Here is a 24,141-nt window from a genome sequence, read left to right as displayed (position 1 = left end):
GATTACCCCCTCCATCTGCTTGGGTAGAACATATATGCTATTACTTGGTAAGCAGGGAGGTCTTTGAAAATAAACATTTTGTAAGTCAATTACTAGAACAATTGCAGTCAATGAGTCATTAGGAATTCGTACAGGACAGCACAGTCATTTTCCTGAGAAATTGCTAAGAAGAAAATTAATTGTATATATATACCAACATGTAATGAAATAAACAAGCTATATTATAAGACAAAATAATTTGTAATAATAAAAACTTATTACAAAATATTTGCCTCATGAACTTGAGCTCTGACTTAACACATTATTTCTGGTGTCATTAAAAGCACAAAAGTAGATCGAGCAAAATTAGCTTATCGTTACTGATTTTTGCCAATAAATTCGATGCTAGAAGCCTGATTCCTGCTCAGTTATAAATTATATTTTTTTATAATTAACTCATTTGGAAAGGGAAACAAGGCTATAAAGGGACTGATCCAAATAGATGACAGCATTATTGTGATTTATTACCACTTATTAGAAAACTTTGTTGATTGAAAACTTTTTGTGTGAGATTACTTCGCACAGAATAGATCTCTCTCTCCCTCCTTCTCTGTCTCTGTCTCTGTCAAGAGGAAATAGAGGGAAAGAAAAGCTGTAAGTTCATTGTTATGCAATTTTGCCGCTAACATTCCTTAACAGTGAGGAATTAGTTCTGGGAGAGCCACTGAGTTCCCCCGCTGATAACACAGGGCGGGTTTGGGTCAGTGAATAAATAGGATGCATTGCTTATTGGCTGGCATTCTACTCTAAGGAGATTTCCTTTTCCCCGTATTTGCGTATTATTTCTTTGACAATGCGCACATGGACTCTCGGGCTCCCCTCTTCAGCATGTTGCCCTGTGACATCGTCACCTTTGGTTCTGTTGCTCAAATTGTGCTCGATTTGGCCAAGGTGAGCCATTTCGGAACGGCTTCTCTCTGCCTTTCTGTATGGTCCCATCATATTTTTGAGCAGGATATTCCAGGTTCACCTTGCACCGTCCACGTTCATCTCTCCAAGGAGACTTGCATCATCCAGTGGAGGGTGGTCTTTGGACACTAAGAGCCAGGAGCTCACTGTGTTTCTTACTCCTCAAGTAGGAAACTGGAAGGACCACAGCTGCTCAGCACACCCTCCCTGAGCCGGCAGTGTCTCCTGGCCTCCTGCCTTCTTCCTCTGTCACTCTGACCAACCAATGATTCATGCAACAACCAGAAGGATCTTTATAAAAGTGTCTCAGGTCACTCATTACGTTCTTATACACTTGAGGTTCTCGATTTCGTACTTTAAATTCAAAAAGGAAAGGAAAGAAGGAAGAAGGAAAGGATAGAAGGAGGGAGGGAGGGAGAGACGGAGGGAGGGAGAGACGGAGGGAGGGAAGGCCTCCAAACCTACTGAGCCCTCAGGGCTAGCTCTGCAGAGGTTCAGCTCTTCCCAACAGGACCCACCTCGCCTGTCACCATCAAGGGGGCCACTCTGAAGGCCTTGAGGAAACCAGCTTCAAATAACAATAGAAAGCATAACAAGGATAATGATAAAAAGCCACACAGCAGTCTAAAGAGGGCAAGCTGATTGCTTACCATTAATCAGACATCCAGCATCTAAATTAACAGTGAAAGAGTACTTTTCTTAGGCTGAAAAGAAAACACAAAGTATTTTATAAATGCACAGAATTGGGATTAAATTTTGAGAACTTACCATCGTTTCCAAATGCCAGACCTTTACTGAGACAGCCCAGCCTTCAGAGACTCCCAGCCCCCCCGGCACCCCACTTCCTCACGCACCCCAGCTCCCACCCTCTCTAGCAGGCCAAACAAGAAGATTGCATATCAAAAGAAAAGAAGTTCAAAGTTTGACCATGACAAAAGCTTGAACATTTTATTTACTGACTGGAGAATCTTATTCACAAGTGACCAGAATTTAACGGACCAGAGGAAGAAATAGCCCAACAGAGAAAATTTTAAAAGTCTCTAGGAGATAAAAATAAATTGCTTTGTAAGTATATCCCTTGATGTGTCATGCTCCTGCAAAGATGCAGTTATATGCACTCCGAAGGAGTATTAGCTATTTTTATCATCTCTTCACCACGTTAGCACCTTGCTCATGGGCTGATCCAGTCACTTGTTCGAATATTTATTTATTTGTTTATTTATTTATTTTAATATTTTATTTATTTATTTATTTGAGGTGGGGGGAGAAAGAGAGAGAAACAGCATGAGAGGGGAAAGGGCCAGAGGGAGAAGCAGGCTCCCCACTGAGCTGGGAGCACGATGCAGGACTCGATCTCAGGACTCCGGGATCATGACCTGAGCCGAAGGCAGTCGCTTAACCAACTGAGCCACCCAGGCGCGCCTTTTCGAATATTTATTGAGCAACCTATCTGCCAGTCTGTTTCATCCCTGGGGATACACAGGTGGCAATAATATCACCCCTGTCCTCAAAATCCACAAAAATGCAATGGATTAGTTCACAAGAGAAATAAGCACAATGCAAGCATCAAGTCCTTCATGCAGGGTGACATCCCCCAGGTGCCACTGGCCAGAGAGGAAGAAGGGGAGCCCCAGCCTGAGAGAGCCCACTGAGCTCATCATGGAATCATTTTTTTCAGCTTCATACTATTAAGCTTACTAAGTTGTCTCTACCTTATAAAAGTATTTGAGTCCAGAGGAAGCACTGCAGGCCAGGAAAGATCCCATATGCAACCCAGCAGTGCTTCCAACTCTTAGGGGTCTGGGAAACTCTGGAAGAGAAGACACAGCACTGCCGGGAGACTGTCCAGGGGCATTGATTCAGCCGGACCTGGTCTCTTCCTGAACCCTACAATCCCTCCCACCCACTCCCCCGTTGTCTCAGACACCACATGGGTCAACGTTTTCCTTCATGCCTCCTAAGTTTCTCTCCCATTAACATGAAAATATTCTTGGAGAGGAAGGAGAGTATTTCCTCAGGACGAGCTTTAACAGAGAATTAGAGGAAAGTGCCTGAGTTTCCTGGGTACCAAGGGGTCTAACAGGGTGTCACTAAGTCTGGTAGGAAACAGGGAGGAGATCCAGAACAGGGGCTGAATACAGATTCCCCTGTCTAATTATTTTGCCCTGTTCACTTTTTTCTTTCTTTACTCCTTTGAAATTGCCCCAAGAATGACAATCTGTACCCTTCCCTAGACATTTCTAAATTCCCAAGCCTCCCATCAAGAAAAAAAAAAAAGTCTTAAGATCTAAGAAGTTCTTCTAATGATCTTAGTTCTTCTTTGGAGATCAATTCCTGGGAGGTCAAAACAAAACATTTCACAGATACTGCCAATCGAAGTAAACACAATGCATGTTGGCCCCTTCTGCTGAGAAGTCTGTCCCGTGGCACATCAGGGAGCATCGGGGTACAACGCATGTTACATCACCCGCACACCTTGGGAGCAATTATATCTGGTCCTGTGGACCCCTGGGCTTTGGGAAGAGGCCAGAAGTTCTCCTTCTACATCATAGAGGTCTCCAGGGCCAGGGAATTCGCAGCAATCGCGTATCAAAGAAGCTAGCATCCAAAGCCCCTTCCACAGGCAAACAAAGCATGAACACATTCATTTACTGGATGGAGATCTTAACTAGAGAGTCAAGACAAGGAGTGAAAGAAAAGTTTTAAAGAATGGGAGAGAGAGGCATGGATTTTAAAGATGATATGATTATCTATGCAGAAAGACCAAGAGATTGTGCAGACAATTAGAAATGAAAAGAGAGATTTGCAAGTCTTCTGGGCCCTAAATCAATAGCATTTCTATAAACATACTAAATACATCATTAAAAATAGAAAAGATGAAAAAAGGAAGGGAAAGGGCATGGTACCTAGAAATAAATTTAGTGAAAGATTTGCCAGATACTTATGGAGAAAAGTGTAAACCACCACTGAGAGACATAAAAGAAAATCTCCACCAATGGAGAGAGATGTATGTGCTCACGCCTGATGAGACTCACTAGCTTAGAGACGTGACTCAGCCCCAAATGAGCCTACTAGGTCAATGCAACTCCTGCTGTGATCTCAACACAACCTTTTATGGAATTAGACAACGCATCTAAAATTCATGTGTTAGCAAAGAGCCGATGATAGACACAAAAACATCGCTGAAGAAGTTGGGTTTCCTGCCTCCCACGCAGGAGGACTTACTAGGAAGTAATGATAATGTTAACAGTATGAAATCTGCCAAATAGAACGAGAGCATAAAATATAGGACGAATAAACAAATGTGTGCATGTTTTACAACTTGGTGTATCGGTGACACTGTAAATCGGTGGGGAAGAAACTGATGGAAGAAGTGCCTTGGGAACTGTTTGTGTGGAAGATGAGGCTAGTTTTCAAGTATCGCCATGTCCTATCTGTCCAGGGAGACTGAAGGCTACTTCCCAGTGGCCTGGCAGTCCACCAGGCCAGTGAGTAGCAGGGCGGCTGCTGAAAGGAGCAAGCTGAGAGCTGCTGGCCCCCTTCCCTGCAGCATGGATGAAGGAGGCTTCATGTCCCAGACCGCAGAGCAAACGCTCCTCAAGCTCCCAGTGACTCGTGGGACAGGGCCTGCCCGTGACACTGGATGCTTACCGTGATCAAGACGTAAACTTGCCTCGTCATTGCCATTGGGGAGGTCATCTGTTACCACTGCACAACTAGCCCATCCTGAGAGATACAATAATTCACATTAAAAAACCCTTACCCCCATATCACTATGTATATATATATATATCAGTATATAAAAAATAGTTCTAAGTGGATTCAAGTTCTAAATATAGAAAAGCAACACTTCAAATAAAAAAGATAAACCAGAATGCCTTCATGACCTCAGAGCATAGAAAGATTTGTTAAATAAGACATACAAAAAAAAAAAAAAAAAAAAAGAGGAAAGGAAGAAATGTATAAATTAGGAACCATCAATATTAAACCCTTCCAGTTTGGGTTCTTGGACCCAAATACAATGTGTGTGCGTGTGCTCCATGCTTTCCCATCCACTACCAATCAATTCTCAGGAGACCACAGGGTGTCCAAAAATTCAGCTCAATTCTGTCACCTGTCCCCCTGGAGGCAGCCTTGGCTTCCACAGGTGAGGACCCCTCTGCCCCTTCACTTCAGACGCCTGCCGCACACCTGGGCTCTTACTTGTGCATCTGACCAACCGGCTATAGATCAGAGGTTCTCGTGATCCCCTCCCTGTGTTTGATTAACTTGCTAGAGCAGCTCACAGAACTCAGGGAGAAAATTCACTTCCTATAAATCACAGTTATCACTACATCTCTACAACAAAACATATGATAAATTAAGGACACACACACATATATTTTCCCATTATTTAATTAATAAGAAAAAACAGTCCAGTAAAAATATTTGATCTAGGATACGAACAAGGAAGACAGAGAAGATAAAATACAGATCAATATAAAACATACTCGTTAATAGGGAAATGCAAATTAAGCCAGTAATGAAATACTGTTCCATATTCATCAGATTGGCAAAAATTAAGACGTCTGACCCTTTTAAAGGCTGGAGGAAAATTGGAGGCAATCTTTGCTATCGACCGAATGTTTATACACCCCCTGCACCCCTTGCAAAAATATTCATATGTCAAAATGTTATTCCCAGTGTGATGTATTTGGAGGTGGCGAGGTGGGGGTTTGGGAGGTTATCGGATCATGAAGGTGGAGCCTCATGAATGGGATCTGTGTCCTTATAAAAGAGACTGGAGTGCTCCCCCCGCCCCTTCTGCCGTATGAAGACAGGAGAATTCAGCCGCCTACGAACCCAGAAGAAGCAGGCCCTCACCAGACAGCAGGTCTGTTGGTGCCTCCGGAACTCTGAGAAATAAATGTCTGCAGTTTACAAGCCACTTGGTCTACGGCAAGAGTGTTACAGCAGCCTGAACAGACTAAGACACCCATTAACAACTGAATAGCAATCGTTATAACCCCTTCAGAATGCGGTATTGAAATATTTAACACTTAAAACAATGCAAACACTTATTTAAAGATTATACTCCTAGATCTACACCCTACAGACACTCCCCATTTGCCCAGAGACGTGTACAAGAAATACCCACTACAGCCTTATTTGTAACAAAGGAAAACAGGGGATACCTTGTGGTTCTTTGGACTCTCCTCTCTCATGCCTTCGTGCGGTCCATCCACAAATGCGGGCAGTTCTACCTTCAAAGCCAGTCATGTTATCAGCAGCCCCGCCCCCCTCACTGCCAGACCAGTGCCCACTGACTGCCCGCTAAATGTCCCCAGTAGCCCTGTCCCCTCCACGGGCTCTTCTGCTCTTGGCAATCATCGGCCTCCTTTAGGACACGTGGTCCTATAACCTTGCCCTATGCTCCAAACCCTCCAGCAACTTCCCAGACACCGAGAGTGAGTTCCGGGGTCCCACCTGCCGCCTGGGCTGGGGGAATGGCACCTCCAGTGTCTCACACACAGCTCCTCTTCGTCCATATATATCTGCACAAAATATCCACAACAGCCCTGAAATTCTCAGAAAGGCCTTTTCATAAAAATCCCACATAAAATGGCCACGTGAGCACATAACCATCACCTAACACATTACCCATCTGTTGGTTTCTTTTCTGTATGAACCCCCCACCCCAGACTGTGGGCCTCATGTGTGCATGGACAGTGCATGGTTCACTGGCTAGTATATACCCAGGCTCCAAGTAGTAGCTGGGACCTAACAGTGCTTGATCACTATTTGTTTAATGAATGGATAAGTGTTAATGTCAGTGCCTACGGATCTATGCAGAGTCTTAATGAAGAATGAAGGGCACCCTCCCCAACAGAGCACTTCTATTGACTTGTTCTTTATGGCTTAGAATTGGAGTTCTGAGCAACCTCAGGGACAAGCACGTTCACCTTGGCTTAGCCCGAGGTGGTCAGCTACTAGTTCCCCCAGACCAGGGCAGGACGGAGGCACGTCTGAGAGGAAGAAAATGAAAGGCCTGAAGCAAAACCAGGGAGAAACGATAAACCACCCTCCCAATGGGGGCCTGGGGGCTGTGAGGGGGGAGAGTTACAAGTGTTTCCAAAGAAAAGAAAAATAATGCAAAAGAGATACCGAGCCCAGTACTTGAGGTAGAGTTTGGAAAGCAGGAAAACGAATATACCCATCAGCCAGCATGTCAGTTAATGGGAAGACAGGCATCTGATGCTCAGCAGGAGCTGGTGGGAGGCACCGAAGCTCTCCTACCACAAAACCCCCTGTGTACAAGGGAGTTCTCTGCCGCTGGCTTAAGGCTTTAAAACATAAAGGCACATTCTGCCTTTGAGAAAAAGAAATCACATATCCAGTTTATGCACTCCCATTTCTTTTGATTCAATATCTTTTCATTTTATTTACCATGATTTTTATCATTTTTAGTATGCAAGCTAGTGATCTTTTCTTTCTTTCTTTCTCTTTCTTTCTTTCTTTCTTTCTTTCTTTCTTTCTTTCTTTCTTTCTTTCTTTTTTTAAGCTAGTGATTTTCAACCATGACCATGCACCAGAATCACGTGAGCAGTTTTCCGAGAATACAGACAGCAAGTACAGTAACCTGGAGAATCGCAGTAGGCTTGTATGTTTGGTGGCTGTTATTTGTGTTTGAGTTCTAAGGTCAAGCCAGCTGGAGAACTGCTGACTTAACTGATGCAAAGCACAAGCCCACGCCATGCCTCCTGCCGTCAGGGCACCTTCAGAGCAAGGACGTCTCTGGATGTTGGGATTACAGCCGGCACATTTGTTCTTAATACCCGTCTGCCATTTGAAATGTTCTCTGATGATCATATATAAATCCCATAATAAAAACAAATGTTGTTTTTTAAAAAATACATGACTTTGAAATATTTCGTCTCATGCTTTAGTTTGTATCCACACCACAGAAGTGATTAGCCAGTCTCCCTAATTACACATGGAAATGCATCACCGTACTATGCAAGATGATGCCAACTCTGAGACTTTGTTGTTTTACTTTTGGTTTTTTTTTTTTTAAAGTGGAAGTTAAGTTCACAGAAGTTCTGGAAAAGTATGAAAGGGTTAATCAGAGATAACCCTCTTTAAAAAGAAGACTGTGAAAATGTGTCCCCTAATCACCTGTCCTTCCTGGTGTCAGAAGCCACTTTGGGTTAAGCCCCTGGTGATTATCAGCTACAGAAGCGCCCTGCTGAGAGGACCGGCCTCTTCCTGAGGCACAAACAGCCACAGGCCAGGGCTGCTCCCAGGGCTTCAGATCCTGCCTCCAGAGCCTAGCAGAAGACCCGCAGGTGGTCCTCGCCACCGGGCGCTCGACCGCCCAGCCTGAGAGCAAGGCCTGAGCGGCTGAAGGCCACAGCCCTCCCGTCTGCGCCCCCACCACTGTTCCGCGGGCCCGGCTCCCCCGTGCACCCGGGTTCCCCAGGGCAGCGCGGAGTCAGGCTTGGGGTCCACCCTGAGGTGCGAGTGCCAGCTCAGCTGCAACTGGTGACAATGCGCGCAGTGACCTTGGTGAGGGCGACGCAGCTGGCTACGATCCCTGTGATTTTTTTTTTTTTTTTGGTGTATAAACTATTTTATTAACAGACAAGGCCTACAGATTTATAATCCCTGTGATTTCTTATTCATCCCTATGAGTTCACTTGCCTGGTTTTAGAAGCAGTTGCCAGAGGGGGAACTCTTCTGGGCTTGGGAGTGAAGTGCCGCAGAGGAGCAGGTGCAGGGAGAGGACAACATACTGGGAGGACAAACGTTCCTACCTCCATCTATTCGGACACACAGTGCAGCTACAGTGGGGGCTATGGATGAGCCGTGCACAGGGCGCACACATGCTCATAGGTCATACAGTTTGGTGCTAAGGAAACCACACACAGGCAACCATGGCGTGATATTAAAGAAGAATTACTACAAAGTTGTAATGTTGGATCTAATTCCAATGTTAATTTCAGAGATAAAATCTTGCAAAGGCCTGGATGACTAATCTAAAATGTCCCATCTGCCACATGTGTATTTTTTGATAGGCAATATCTACAATATATATCATCTATTCCCAATTAGATGAAGGTAGAACCTTACACATTTCATCTGTCCATTATACTGTCATCAGAGTTTTTTGTGTGTTTACTACTAGAGGACAGAAGGAAATTAATATTCGTTGAGTACCTTGCATATGCCCCCTTTTATGAATTATGTTTAATTTTCTCACAGAAAAAAATCTATTTCTCATTGCAGAAATCTAATCTTTTTTCAGATTTTATGTTTTGCATTTTGCAGATAAGGAAACATGCTCAGAGAATTTTAATGACATGCCCAAGATCTCAGAGCTTGTAACTGATAGGGTCTGCATTCAGACGCATGTTCTCTCAGCTGCACCTCCTGGGGTCCAAAATTCTGATCTTCTTCCTTTCCTCAGTACCTTTAGGGACCGATTACACTGGATCCGCCTCAGTAGTCCAAAAAAATCTATGCTCAATTCAATCAGTGTGTAACCTTAATTCCATCCGGAGTTCCTGTTGCTCAGTAGGCCAGTGTATTCACAATGGCAGTGTTTCATCATGGAAACATTCAGGAAGACCTGGGCGTCAGGATTCTGCTTACTGCACCATCCATGACAGAGCTAAGCCCCCTAGTCAACACAATAGTCTCAAACTGGCTGCTACCCTTGTCCATGCATCATCAAAATTTGGCAACAAATTACCAGTACGAACTCTAGTGAGTCCTCTTGTGCCAAACATGCTTTTGCACGTCCTTACTGTACAACACGCAATGCAAACAGGGTCGATGCTGCTGGCAGGAAGGTGCTTGCTGGTCTACAAAGAGTAGAAAGTGACTGGGAGACACTCTGAGCTCGAAGTTTAATGAACACTTCCTATGTCCCCTTGTGCAAGATCCCCCTCCCAACCCCCCAAACTGGGACCTCCAGACAGATACAGTCCAGAGCCGCAGATGTGGGAAGCATGGGTCCCTCAGTGGGTCACAAGAAGCAATGACATGTTAGAAACAGTTTAACTCAACTACCTTATTTTATAAACGAGAGATTTTATCCCACCGAGGTCAAATAGCCAATAAGAAAACACCAGATAAGGGGCCAAAACATGACAGAGGATTCTCAATTTTTCTTATTAATTAATTTATTTCCTTTCTTATTCATTTACTCTCTTACTTATCTTTCTATGAAAAGATCTTCCCACCCACCCATCCAAGAGAAAGCATAGGATTGGATTATACACTAATTTTCTTTATAAGTTTACATGTGTTTTTAAATTTTCGCGGGGCTCAAAACATTTTGTTGTTGTTAATTTGTTTTTAATATCCCCTTAAGTGGAGACTACTCAAATTCTCACAGTACAGAAAGACTGTAACTGGATGTGATCTGGTGTGTTGTGATCCGTTGTGTGGTATAGCCTTTAATTCACTCTATTATAAAAATATATAATTCCCAAACTTTACTATTTTAACTCTTCTTTGTAGTAAAATGCTTTAGACACCACACAACGGATCACAAAACACCAGATCACATCCAGCAAAGTTCCCTCTGACTTGTAAGGGGGACAAAAACTCTTAGACTCATCTCCTTTCTCACATCAGAACCCAAACTTTGCCCTTTGAATCCATTTTAAGTCATTTTGTGCAGGAGGGTGAAGACTACAATTTCCATAAGCAATTCTGCTCATAACTCTGACTCTGAGCTGATAAAGTGATTCATTCAGGCTGCTGTACTCAGTGTGTCACGGTCAGGACGTCACCCAATATCCTGGGTCGGGCACGGGTCTCGGGCAGGAGAGGAAGAGCATCATCACTGTGATGTTGCCGTTAAGAGACTCAGATTTATTTTCAAACCCTCCTTGGATGGAAAGACCAATGGTGAATTTGTCAGGAAGCTTGCAGGTGTTCTTGAAGTGAGTGATTTCTCTGCATTTCAAACAAAAGTCTCATATGGGTGTCAAAGTCAGCCAAGATAGAATGTAAAGAAATATAAGCAGGAGGAATTTATATTGTAAGTCAGTGATGTCATTAGCCTAAAAAGATATCCTACTTAAGATGACCTTCTAACCAAATGGTTTTCCTGACCTAGATTTTTTACCTTAATAGTCCCATTTGCTTCCTACCTGTCTAAATGCTGATTTGGTTTTCATTCAAATATGCCAGAAAATAAGTCTGAGAACCATATTTCCTACATTTTAGACATCATCAAGAAAGTTTTAAGAAACTTCTCCTGCCAGTAAAAAGTTTCTATGAACTTTTCTTAGAAAGAAACTAGAACATTAACACAAGACAGCTAATGTCCAAACACCTTGAAAAGGTCAATTCATTTAGAATTTGGGTTGTGGGAGTGAGCTAAGACTAGTTACTCCATCTTCCCACCTAGAAGGGGAGCAGGTTCTTAAACGGTGCTGAGGGTCCAGCCAAGGAGACTCAGATCAGCCTGCTACCGATTCTGTAAATAGAAGGACCAGGAACCAGACAGAGGGTAAAGACAGGATGTGAATAGGGTTGGAGACGAAGCAAGAAGGCCTGAAGGCATTCAATTTTAATGAAAATAAAAGCAACTGAGTTCAGGTGCATCAAGATGACTTAAAGGTATAAGGAAGGTAAGTAAAACCCTAAAGATATATTTTTCTTGGGACACACACTGACTTCATATACAAAATAATATGTCAATAGTCTAACAAAGTGTCAGCCACAATTTGTATGAAATCTACCTACATATACCTTGCTCCGTGTGGTATCAATACGGGTCATTAAAAATATTAGCTCTTGGGCTGCCTGGGTGGCTCAGTCGGTCCAGTGTCTGAATCTTGATTTCAGTCCAGGTCATGAGACTGAGCCCCACGTTGAGTTCCACGCTTGAGATTCTCTCTCGCTCTGCCTCTGCCCCTCCCCCCCAGGTTGCACACGAGCTCGCTCTCTCCTCTCCCCTTCCTTCTCTAAAAATAAATAAATAAATACAATCTTTATTTTTTAAAAAAGGAATATTTTAGTATAGAGCTTGTGTATAAAAGAACAGAATTTCATAGTTTTTTTCTCCACTGGTTTAGAATCCTACATGTGTAGGTAATGTTTTCAACATTCTCATGTCTTAGAGACAAAGTGGAGACAAAGAAATAAAATGTACCAAAATGATTCTGTCCGTGTGTATTCTGTGTGACCACCTCAAACTTTTAAAGTAACTTATCCTTGACAAAATATACCAGCGACTTGTAAAAATAAATGATTATGTGTATAGTCTCTTACCATCAGTTCATAATCAAACTACAAACTGTCTCTTCTCCCATCTTTTCTAACTGAATGCTTAATTCTTCCTTTTCCTTTTTTTCTTAAATAATGTTTAAAACCCTTAGATTTCCTCAGCTTTTCACATGGATCTTGGATTTATATTGTGAGATACTTTCATGATTTTTATTTCTATATAATCTGTCTTTTATCTCCATGGGGGGGGGGGGTAGACAGAGAGAGAGAGAGAGAGAGGGATTAATTATTTGGATTTTTAAACTCGTTTCTATTATTAATTTCTAGGTGTACTGCAGAACAGACAGTACCGCTGTTAACCTCTGCAGGAATAGCATACAATTCTGACTACAGGCACTGTAACGCCACACCCAGGGGAAGAAGAGGCAGGCCCCCAACTGTGACTATCCTGAGCGCTGACTGAGGCCCTCCTCTTTCCTGACACCCACACACCCCCCCCGACACTCCAAGGGAAAACAGCAATGCTTGGGTAAGTGGGAAGAAAAGCAAGTGGCTCCTTGGGAAGATGTTGACTAAAATAAGCTGGAGCGGTTATATTAATATCAGACAAGGCAGAAATCAAAGGGAGAAATGACGAAGCAGATGAAAAGGGCACTTAATTATGATTAAGGGAAAAATTCATAACTCATAAATCACCAAAAATATAGCACCATTAAAAGTGTAAGATTTAGGCCACACAAGGGAAAGCAAACTGCCATAGAATATTGAAATTAGTCCCACTCAGCTCTAGTGAATATAGAATTACATAAACAGAATCTCCACTGTGGACCTGGTCACTTACCAGGACCTACAGTGACCCCCCCAAACCCTAACCCCTGACGCCGTGTCCACCTGACTCCACCCTTCACCTCTACCTGATGCCCACCTGCACCCAACATGCCGAGACTGTGGAAGAATGTCCTTACTTCCCGGCATCTCTGCCCTGGCATCTGCCCTTCCTTCCTTTAGGAGTGAGGTTCCTATCTCCTTCTTCCATGGGCACAAATCCCACTGCCCAGGTGAGGCCATTACTTGGGAAGTGAAAGTGTGGGTTCTGGGGTCAGACTTGGTGAAGACCTTATTTACATTGGAAATGCTGTTTAACCTGCTGGGTTTCACTGTCCTCATGTGTAACCTGAGAATAATAACATAACCAAAGTCACAAAGTTATAGGAAGAAGTAAAGGAGAGAATCTCTGTACTGGGAAGCATGTGATCACGTTATCAGAAATACTAGACTATTCAAAGTGTTGTTAAATTTTAAGGCAGTAGAAAACACCTTAGAAATCATATGACCTAAAATTGCACACAATAACACCTACCAGAAAATATTTTAAATTTCACTAATAATCTGAACTTGTAATCCATTCCTGCCTAATTAAAGGTCAGAAAAGTTCAATAAGATATGGCATCTTATTATTCCTAATAGATTTTGCCATATGATGATAAAGGGTATTACAGTGGCCTGGAAAAGAAGTATTTTTCTAGGTATACACATTTCTTCTGTTCTTCCAGTGGAAACCTAATTTGCAACTCAGACAAGTTAAGAAAACTATGATTTGTAAGAATAAAGAGTTACCTTATTTAACCGGAGATAGGTAATGCTCTAAATAATGCACAAAATCTCAACTGAAAGCCAACAAAATGAACTGCTTGTCAAGGCTACATTCGGAGTGTTCATTCACAGGGCCAAGGGAGGAGGAGCTGCTCAGATGGTTGGTCTCACTCTGAAATGTGAGGGGAAAGGGAAGCCATCCTCTACTCACCCTGGTGAAACTATGTGTCAGGGTCCTCACTCAGCTCATGCTAGTGGCGTCCAAGTTTCCATTCTGCTCCCATTTCCAGATCTACCAGGCAAAGTCAAAATTTACTTATGGGTTTATTACATTGAAGTAACTGAGGAATGGATAATGAGAAATTTCATTGAACTTTACATTACCTTTGAGGTTTTATAAAAAGAGTATATATACATTTGTGTGTGTGTGTGTGTGTGTGCATGGCGTATCCCAGAGAGTTTTGCATTGAAATGTTACTTATTTTATTATATTTTTGATGACCTCTATATTCTGAATGTTCAAAGAAAATACATATCACTATAGCAAATCATAATTTTTAACAAAATGTAAGTTAAATTTTGATGAAACAGAAGAAATACCTCTGCCAAGTCCCTGGTTTATCTGATACAATTCCAAATACCAAAGAAAAACTGCCTTGCATTAAAGCTATTTGCTCCTAAAAATAAAGAAGTTACATTTCTAAGTTAAAGATACTTACTTGAAAGGGAATTTTTGAGTTTTGTTACTATTGTTTCATTTACTTTTCAAAGCACTCTAACAGTCTGCGAGAAAATAAATCCCCCTCTGGGGAAAGATCATCTAGTTAATCGCTAGAATAGTCTTCAGCAATGTAGGCTTTTATTTTCACTCATTCATTGTCTCACTGACGGTCTACATGATAAAACTTCAACAAGCAATCAAGAAGATGATCTATTCTTTCTTGTGTATGTACCTATTCACTCATGCTTTTCTCCACACCCTTCAGGAACTTAGATGTCCTTAACTTATACTGATGATGTTTTCACTCTTTTTATTTACCTAGTTCTTTGTAACATGTTGAAGTATATAGTGATGTAGAGAACAAAGGCAAAAGAAATATAGAAGAAAAGATTAAATTTCCATGGCAGGCCACTGACAAGTACTTGGGACAAGCAGAGTGACCTTCCTCCAGGAACTTAACTGTCTCAATGTTAATACTTTGCTAAGGGCAAAAGGTTCCAGGGTCCTGTGAGTCTACTTTAAACATACAGACATTCCTTTGGAAACTTCCTTTATCTCTAACCCCCCCAGCCCCCAAGATATATGTGGGCAATCATCCTCCAAGCATATGGCCCCCTAATATACATCTAAAGGTCTCATGACTAAGGTTTTACTAGACATTAGTAAGTGACCTTTTCCTAACAACAACTAGACCCTCAAGGTCCTGGAAACCTTGCTTCCAAATTCCTTAGAAACTTACGCTCTCCCTAACCCCCTCCCAACTTGAAAGTATATAATCAGCCACTCCTCATGACCACCGAGCAGCTCTTTCTACCCACGGGTCCTGGTTCCACTTTAATAAAACCACCTTTTGCACCGAAGATGTCTCAAGAATTCTTTGTTGACCATTCTGCCCCAAACCCTGAACATCACATCACATCATCTAGGAGATAAAACAAGTTCTCAAATTCCAAGGATAGATTCATGGAATATTACAGCTAGGTGGAACCCTAGGAATCCTATTAGCCACCACCTCATTTTGTGTATAAGAACACTGAGCCCCAGGTAGCAGAATGCTAGTTACAGTCTACTGGACTAGTTAATGTCTTCCAGATAGGTTGATTATAATCACCAGTTCCTGCCAGCAGAAAAGCTATTCATTACGAAATCCACAGACATTAGAAAAGTAAGTCAAACGCTAAGATCTTTTCAAGATGATTTTTGCGCTGTCAGCTTCCCGCGGCGTGTTTGCTGTAGAGAGAGCAGGGATGCTGCCAGCACCCAGGAGCTGGACAGCTCCAGGAGCCGGAGGGGCTCTGGCTCTCCAGGATGGAGGCACTGGACATCCCGGCGCAGGGTAGGGTCCCACCACGCAGCTGGTGCGATGCTTTCCAAACCACTCACTCATTAATTACTGTTCACCGAGCACCTCCCTGTGCCACACGGGGCCCCAAAGACCTGTCAGAAGGTCCCTGAAGGCTGGAGGCGGGGGAACACATTCATGGGGAAACCAATGCACAGATAATTAGAATATGTGATAAATGCTATGAAGAGTGTGGGCTTCATGGTTTTGATGAAAGAGTGAAGGAAGGACTTTCTAAGGAAGGAAAATTTAGGCTGAGGACTTTTGTAGGAAAAGTTAGAATAAAGCTCATTATTTTTTCCAGTCACAGTTTTTAAAAAATGCCATCTGTTAATCCATTTCCAACCAAAAGCTCCCAAAGTCAAGTTTACTGTCCTGCTCACTCTGTTTTCTACCAAAGAAGCATTTGTGAAAATTTACCAACTGATTTCCAGCAGCCTCTGTCCCGCAGACGCCTTCCCATGTCCAAATGATGTGCAGAGGCAGGGAATTATCACAGACACTGGGTTGCTTGTGAAGACTAAACAAGCTTTCCTTTGCAAGCTTCTTCCAAGGAGTTTCAGCCAAACAAACAATTATTCTGAGTGAACGTGAATATTAACGCTCAGACAGGAACAGTTCTCTGCTGTCTCTGTTCTTTGTTTCCTAGGATAAAGACTGCCCGCCCCCCCCAAAAAAAACACAGAAAACCAAAAAAAAGAAAAATCTATTTTATTAGGAGTCTCAAGAAAATTAATCCTGTAAAACAGAATAAATGAAAATTTCAAAAGAGGTATTTATAAATTTATTAATAATTCCCAATCTGATGCCCATATTTTGGACCATTTTTTAAAAAGTCTTGAGTTGGTCCACACTATGGAAAATCTTAAATAGCATTAACAAATGTCATTCACAAGGATGTATAATTGCATTAAATCCTCATCCCAATAAACTGACAAAACCCCAGCCTCAAGCACAATTCTGTCTGCAGCTGATGTTTTGTATTTAACAACTGATAAAGCAGCATTTTACTGTAAGTGAAATTGCTGGTTTCGTCCGGAGGCTTATAGAATAATAAAGCTGTTTATACTTATTAACATGCTAATAAATGACATCTTCATTTCCAAGCATGTGTTTGATACCTGAAATGTTTGCCTTACCTCCTAAGCCCTAAACTCTTATCGCCAGGCACAGCCGTACTTAGCCGTGCTCCTTGTAACTATTGGTCACTGGAGGAGCAACAACCAATTTTTTGGAGAATGACGAGCAAGCTGGGGGCACTCTTCACTCAAACTGTTCTATGGTAACAAAGCTCCTCATGGAACTTGCTCATGAAATACCACATGGAGTGAAATTTCATTGAAAAGGGTAGCATATGTACCATACCTCTCCTGGTAAGATGTTGGCATAAAATGAGATTCACAGTTTATTTATTTACATTTCTTTTAAAAAATCTAAGGATAAATTTAGGGAAGCAAAGAGCTAAGGCAGCAGATACTCTGGATGCCAAATGGAAAGCCCCACTGAGATCTGGGTCATGCCTTCACATTTCACCGCCATCAAATACATCAAAGGACTGGCCAGAAAACATTTAGATGTGTCGCCTACCTTAAAACGAGATTAGCATTTATTTGAAAGAAATTCACAGGGGAGAGGAAGAGAAGTAATTCAGTTTTCAAATCTCATCGAAGTATGAAATAGCATCAGAAGATGCACAGAGACATTATGGAATTGCTTCCACAGCACATGAACGTGGTGGTGGCCAGAACTAGTCTGTCATAAGAGTCTTCAAGGGATGTTTGACCCAGGTCCTTTAGATTTCAGCTCCTGGCTGAGAGCAGTCTACAGAACACCAGCACGAATGAATCATGGAAGATCACACAACCCTGAAAACTACAAGGGGAAGTTGATTGGTTTAGTTTCATATATGAGCAGTTAAAACAAAACACATTAGAAAATATGCTTAGAGACAAAGAAAGTAGCCTTAAAGAAGAGAAAACAAAAATGTGACAAAAATGATTGATAAGTGTAACTTCTGCAATAGATATTCTAAATTAGTATAAGAAACATGAAAACTCCAGAGACGGTGCCTTACTCGTTTATTCAATGAATATGCACCAGGCCACATCCGAGGCGCTGGGGGCAAAACGTGAAGACAGCAGAGATGCTCCCACCATCATAGAACTTGAATTCTAGATGGGGTAGGGGCTCAGGTGAGTAAAGAGTGACAAATAAAGATGAGGTCCCCATCCCCGGGGGCTCATAATCAAGTTGTGGGAAAAGATATGAAAACAAGCAGCTACACCAACACAAGAAGATCAGGGAAGACACTGCAGCTACGGATGGCCAATCTCACTGATTACCCTGTCTTCATCCAATGAACAGGGGATCCTATGAAGGCCAGTCCAAACCCCAACGGAGTCACACTTCAGTGGTGATGCTAGTTATGAGTGAGAGCAGGAAGGGAGATTAAATGAAGAGAGGTGTCAAGACGTTGGGGTACTCTGGAAGCCTGCCTGGCCATGATTAGGGGGTCCAAAACAATCTCCTCTCATGGGGATTCCTGTGAGTATGTGCGGAACAGAATGGTGCTGTCTGCAAGAGACAGCTGAGGTCCCCCTAGCGCGGCAAGCTGGATCTGTGACCTGGCCATCCGGCACTCTCCTGGGTTCATCCCTTTTGCTTTGAAGCCTGTAAGCCCAGTCTCTGGGTTGGAGTTTAAAAGCCTGGGCTCATATTCAAACGTGGGATTTATGATCTCAAGCTGTCAGTGACCCAGCACTGTCCACAGCTTCTGTGACGACACAGCTCAGGCCTTGCAGGGCAGTGCTCCTCCGGCTTTTGTGGATTTATAGCCTGGCCTTCAGTAGAAGACTCCCTGCTTTGAAATAACTTAGAAAGCTGCAGATAAAGACACTGTAGAGCTATCAACCCAAGGTAACCACAGATGCTTCATGGTAAACAGGTATGATTTTCAAAAACAGTTTGAAAACTGTGCTCTCTCCCTCTCTCTGGAAAACCCTAATACGTTGTTTTACTGTGAGGATTTAATAAAATAATGCACAGGAAGTGGCTAGCACATAGGAAGTGACCGTAAGTAGATTAATACCTATCATTTTGGTTGTGATTGATATTTAGACTTTACTATTTTCTGGTGCAAATCACATTATAATTTGGCAAGTTGGTTTGGAGGTAGGATTGGGGAAGTGAGGAAACTTCAGGTCTGATTGAGCTCGTACTCTGTGTCTCACTCTGCACTGAGCACTATCATCCAGACTACGTGTTGCATCCCTTTCTACGACCCTACTGCAGAAATTTGTATTTTACAGAGAAGGAAGTTGGGATCCAGAAAGAGTAAGCATCATTTTCAGAGTCAACAGAGGCAAATACTAGTAAATTTAGACTACCGAATCCAGGCAGTCTGACCCCAGGGACTATGCCCTCAAGCTATTCTTCAAAATAAAACACAGTTGAACAAAATTCAAGTCAAAAATATAAAAAGTGGATTAACTTCTGCTTGGGTTGAGCCTCAAAAAGACTCCAGGAACAACCGCTGAGGCATTCACGAAGGCCCGCCGCTCCCAGGCTTGAGTGCAGGACAGAGCCCTGCCAGCCCCCTCGTGAAGTGGGGACCTCCTCTGAGCCCCTGACCAGCCCCTCCCGCCCCCCAGCTGCAAGGAGTGCTCAATGAAGATGACCCCTAATCCATTCAAGGCATTTAAATATCATAAATAACTATAAGCAACTCTTCTTCTGTTTCTCTTTGGCTGCAGGAAAATACATAGAAATAACAATCTCCGTTCAAAGGGCCGTGGAAGGAGTAGAGGAGACTGTTGAAAACCGATGCCGTGGCAGTTATCCCACACGGAAATCTGGCGCCTACTACCCGGACTCGTCCGGGTGTTCCCGGAGACAGAGAGGGCCAGTTTCCCAAATCTCCCCATGTTCCAAGAAGAGCCGGAAGTATGCGATCTTATAAGAAATGCCTAAGTTTTTAAGTATTGGGAACAAATAGTAAATGAAAAAACACATTTTTCTGTTTTTGGAGGGCCAACACATTTGAGCAGATTGCACCTGTGGGAGAGTCTGGACAGAAGGGCCCCTCAACTCACAAATGCTTCCTGTCATTCACAAGATGATTAAAAGGATGAGAAAAAATACCCTGATTTCTCTTCAAAAACAAGTCACGGATTAATTCTCAGAACATATTTGTGTTGTGATTTAATGGAGACTAAAGAAAAAGAGATCTATTCACTATTTATCATGAATGTTTCTAGTTCCCAGTCACAAATTAGTAATCTTCTCTAAAGTGCCTGCTGGCCTGATCACAACAGCTCAGAAAGGCGGAAGTGAGGGGTGATTCATAATAAGCAAGGCCTTCCTATAGGACTCAGGACACCCCACTGCCATTTTTATTTCAAAGCCGGTTAATTAATGCATTGGTAAACCAGGTAAAGAATGTTCAGACTTATCACCAAAACCATAGAGGCAACATGCAAGGACCTCAAACATTTTTTTAGTCAAATGTAGCATTTCAATAAGTTAATCTTTGAAAATACCTTTTGGTTAGCAGAGGAGTCTGAAGGCTCAAAGCAAAGCAAAATTCTATTCAATCAGTTATCATGTAATCCCCACATGATCTTATTTACTTAGAACTGATTAGTCACTGAAAATCAAAAACAGGAGAAATCTGGGGTTTTTCTTCCTTGAATAACGTAAAAGTTTGATCTTAAATTAAGTATCTATCTCATTCCACACATGCTACTCAGGCACCCATAGCTGCTAACGCTGACTTCTACTCACTTATGTTCTACCGACACACTCAGGGCTAAGCCGGTTCCCATGAGAAGGAGCCAGTCTTTCAAACCAGCACATTAGGATCTGATGGTATCCAAGCACATTTCAGTGATGTTCTCTTGCCAGGAGAACAGCAGAAATCTAAATCTCGTTTCTTGTGAGTGTAAGAAATAAAAGCATTCAATGTAAAATGGAAAACAAAAAGTATGACATGTTGCCAAAACTCTCTCTGAGCTAAGCTTCCAGAGAATATTTTTACCCCAATGGAATATTCATGACATTTTGCCCTGAGGAACAACTACACTCCATGGATTCCTACACTGAAAAGTTGAGTTTGGGAAATGTAAGTTGGTTTTTATTTACTTACTTTTTGTTTATTTTACATAACGTTCAAATGATAGGACACCAGTCAGCGATAGAAAAACCATGAGTGTTACTCTCTCCAGTCACGCACCGTGAGCACCGGACCTTGCGAAGCTTAATGCATCTGGCTGACCTAAGCACATACTGATCTGCCTTGGATGAAGACCTCACCCACACATTGTATTCTTACTTCTATCATGCCGAAATAGAAAAATTCATCAGGAACTAGACATCAGAAAGTCAAACAAGGCTGTGCTTTGGGATGAGCCAGATGGACAGCCAGAGAACGCCAAATGTCACCAACACAGAGCTATTTTCGTTAGTACTTCCCTGGGTTACAGTAAAGGATGCATTACTAGATACTTGCATGGAGAAAGGTTCTAGTGGAATTTAACGAAAAAGTAAGGGGCAGGTTAGCTCATTTGGAGCTAATAGAAGTGAGGTTCTCCCCAAATGGAAAAATTTGCTCTGAGTATTTTTCTCTTCTTTTAAAAAAAGATTTTATTTATTTATTGAGAGTGAGGGAGAGACAATCTCAGGCAGACTCCCTGCTGAGCACAGAGCCCGACGTGGGGCTCCATCCCAGGACCCTGAGATCATGGCCTGAGCTGAAACCAAGAGTTAGAGGCTCAACCAACTCAGCCACTGAGGTGCCCCTGAGTATTTTTCAGTACTTGCCCAGCAAGGTCTGCTGGCTATCGGACGACAACACATGTCCTTAAAGTTACATTTAACTGGAGGGCTTTTGTACTGCCCATCTCCATAGAACAAGTGCAACTGATTTTTTTCATTGAACTGACTAGTCGTTGGACATGATTATCTTAAACTGACTGGGAATTCAACCTATGTCTCTATAACAGTAAAATACAGTATTTCCCCATTATCTGCAGGGGATACCTTCCAAGACACCCACGGGTCCCTGACCCTGCAGATAGCATGGAATCCTATACAGACATACACGCCGACAATCAAGTCACAACCCCCTATGGTAGCACACTCGGCCCTCCTGTGAAGCCGTGAGGTGAGGGGATGACGCAGGCACCGGGGCAGGGAGTGAGGCTTCGAAGACCTCTGGATGCTGTGCCAGTAGGGTGAGTAACTGCTTCTGGACGGCAGCTAACCATGCGCGACCAAAACCATAAAACACAACCTTGGGCCAGGGGGACCGCTGTAGCACATCAGCCCCGAGGAGTAAAATAACATCAAGCATGTTGGAGTCACACAAATCTAGCCGGCCGACAGAACCTCTCATCTTTCAGCCCACCGTTAGAGATAAACAGCCTCAGCTCAGTAGCAATTCGGTCGAACCCCCAGATGGGGAACACCTGCCCTCACCCTCAGTCACTGAATTTCAGCCTCTCCATTTTGGCCCCTGAGGAATAACTTATTACATTCACCTCCTTCCTACTAAGAAGTGAGCTTGCCAGCCCAAGGCACACCAATAAGAGAAAGTCCGCTATGGGGTTGCCCCAAATCATCTCATCAGAGGCGCTCCGCTTGTGGAGAACGTTCCTACCATCCTCACAGTCCCTCGGCATTTGTTGGATAATCTGAATTTCTGGACCTCACCATCATGGAGTCAGTTTGTCCCTCCCCAAAGCACTCCTCTTCCCCAGTTACGCTCCCTTGTGGTGCGTTACTGATGTCTTTTCGTGACGTCATAAAGTACACAAGGATTATGAAACCGAAGGCTCTAAATGCATTACCTTCCCCATGAGCGTTGCAAACAGTAGACTCTGGCACAGTGTGGTGGCCACTGAGGACACTCCCAGGATGCCAGTTAAGCTGGCAGAGGCAGGGAATGGGGAAACCCTGGGCCCTGTCAGGGCTCCGAAATGGCAGGTTGTCAGAGCTAGCCCCCGAGAGTCTGATCGTGAAGACCCCGCTGAGCTTATGCGTAAGACGTTGCCCACGTCACTCCAAGGATGGGGTGCTGCAGGTGAGACTCGAGAGGCCCACGTCTCCTCCCCACATCTGGAGAGAGGCTCACGTCTCCTCCCCACATCTGGAGAGAGGCCCACGTCTCCTCCCCACATCTGGAGATCCTCGTTCCGGGTCCAGACTGGACCCAGGCAGCTTTGCTCCATGAAAACCGCATAGACGAGTTCCCGGCACAGCTACTGCGGAGCATGGTGTGGCCAGATTCTGGCTGTTAGATGATCACCCAAAACCTCAAAAACATTAGCTAAGTGAAGGAAGCCAGTCACAAAAGACCACGTGTGGTATGATTCCATCTCTACGAAGTGTCTCCAATGGACTCGTCTACACAGACGGACAGCAGGCGAGTGATGGCTGGGCCCGGGGGCGTGCAGGGAATGAGGAGGAGGCTGGTGGCAGGGTAGCTAAATGGTACAAGGTTTCTTTCTGAAGTGATGAAGATATCCTAAAATTGACAGATGATGCTTGTGCACCATCTGCAAAAATAGGAAAGACCATTGAGTGGTATGTGTTAAATGGGTGAAGTTTAGGTGATGTTAATTTTTTTTAAGATTTATTTATTTGAGAGAGAGTGTGGGGAAGGGGCAGAGGGAGAGGGAGAAGCAGACTCCTCACTGAGCAGGGTCGGGGCTCGACCCCATGACCCTGAGATCATGACCTGAGCCAAAATCAAGAGTCCGTTGCTTAACCACCTGAGCTACCCAGGTGGCCCTATGGTATGCTAATCTTCTTTCAATAAAGTTGTTATAGAAATTTTTTATGGTATGCAGTGAAATTGAGAGAAAAGTACATCGTTCTGTGTCACTCATTTTGGGCCTGAAACTTACAATGAGTTTCAGCACCAAAAATGCTGTCAGATCTCTAAATACAGATTTCATTTTTCATTGAACACTCACCTTTTGTGGCCTAGTGGTTGAAACCCTAGAAGCTCTAGTCCACTACTGAAAGGAAGTGACAGGGCCAAGCCACTGATAATGTAACAGAGAGCTCCCTGTGGATGGCAATTGATCTATCTTGGGGACAATACGCCGTCCACTTCTTATGTATGGATGATTATTTAACTGAAAGAGCACATTATTTCTGTCAGGGCAAAGTTGCTCTCCTGCCCACTCACCTAGAGTTCACAAGAGCACCATCATCCGCTCTTGAAGCCAACACAGCAATCTGTCGACTTTGACACAGAAGGAGCCATTCACTCAGGCGGAATGAAGTTTTTACTTTCTGCAGCCATAGTCCA

General features: G+C 43.2%; 1 long non-coding RNA gene across 3 annotated transcripts; it reads right to left on the bottom strand.

The window, feature by feature from the left end:
- Window positions 1-485: 485 nt before the first annotated feature.
- Window positions 486-22,836, bottom strand: LOC113923828. 3 transcript variants are annotated; one of them, XR_003520429.2, is made up of 5 exons: window positions 22,673-22,836; window positions 13,976-14,056; window positions 4,600-4,674; window positions 1,599-1,652; window positions 486-601 (listed from the first exon to the last, which is right to left on the bottom strand). It is a non-coding gene; the product is annotated as an uncharacterized LOC113923828 (long non-coding RNA). The 3 variants fall into 3 exon arrangements; XR_003520430.2 differs by lacking the exon at window positions 22,673-22,836 and adding an exon at window positions 22,483-22,579; XR_003520428.2 differs by lacking the exon at window positions 22,673-22,836 and adding an exon at window positions 22,536-22,579.
- Window positions 22,837-24,141: the final 1,305 nt, after the last annotated feature.

The sequence above is a fragment of the Zalophus californianus genome, chromosome 15 (assembly GCF_009762305.2).
Source record: "Zalophus californianus isolate mZalCal1 chromosome 15, mZalCal1.pri.v2, whole genome shotgun sequence".
Classification (NCBI taxonomy): Eukaryota; Metazoa; Chordata; class Mammalia; order Carnivora; family Otariidae; genus Zalophus; species Zalophus californianus.
The sequence above is the reverse complement of the archived record's forward strand: the minus strand, read 5'-3'. Positions and strand labels throughout refer to the sequence as shown.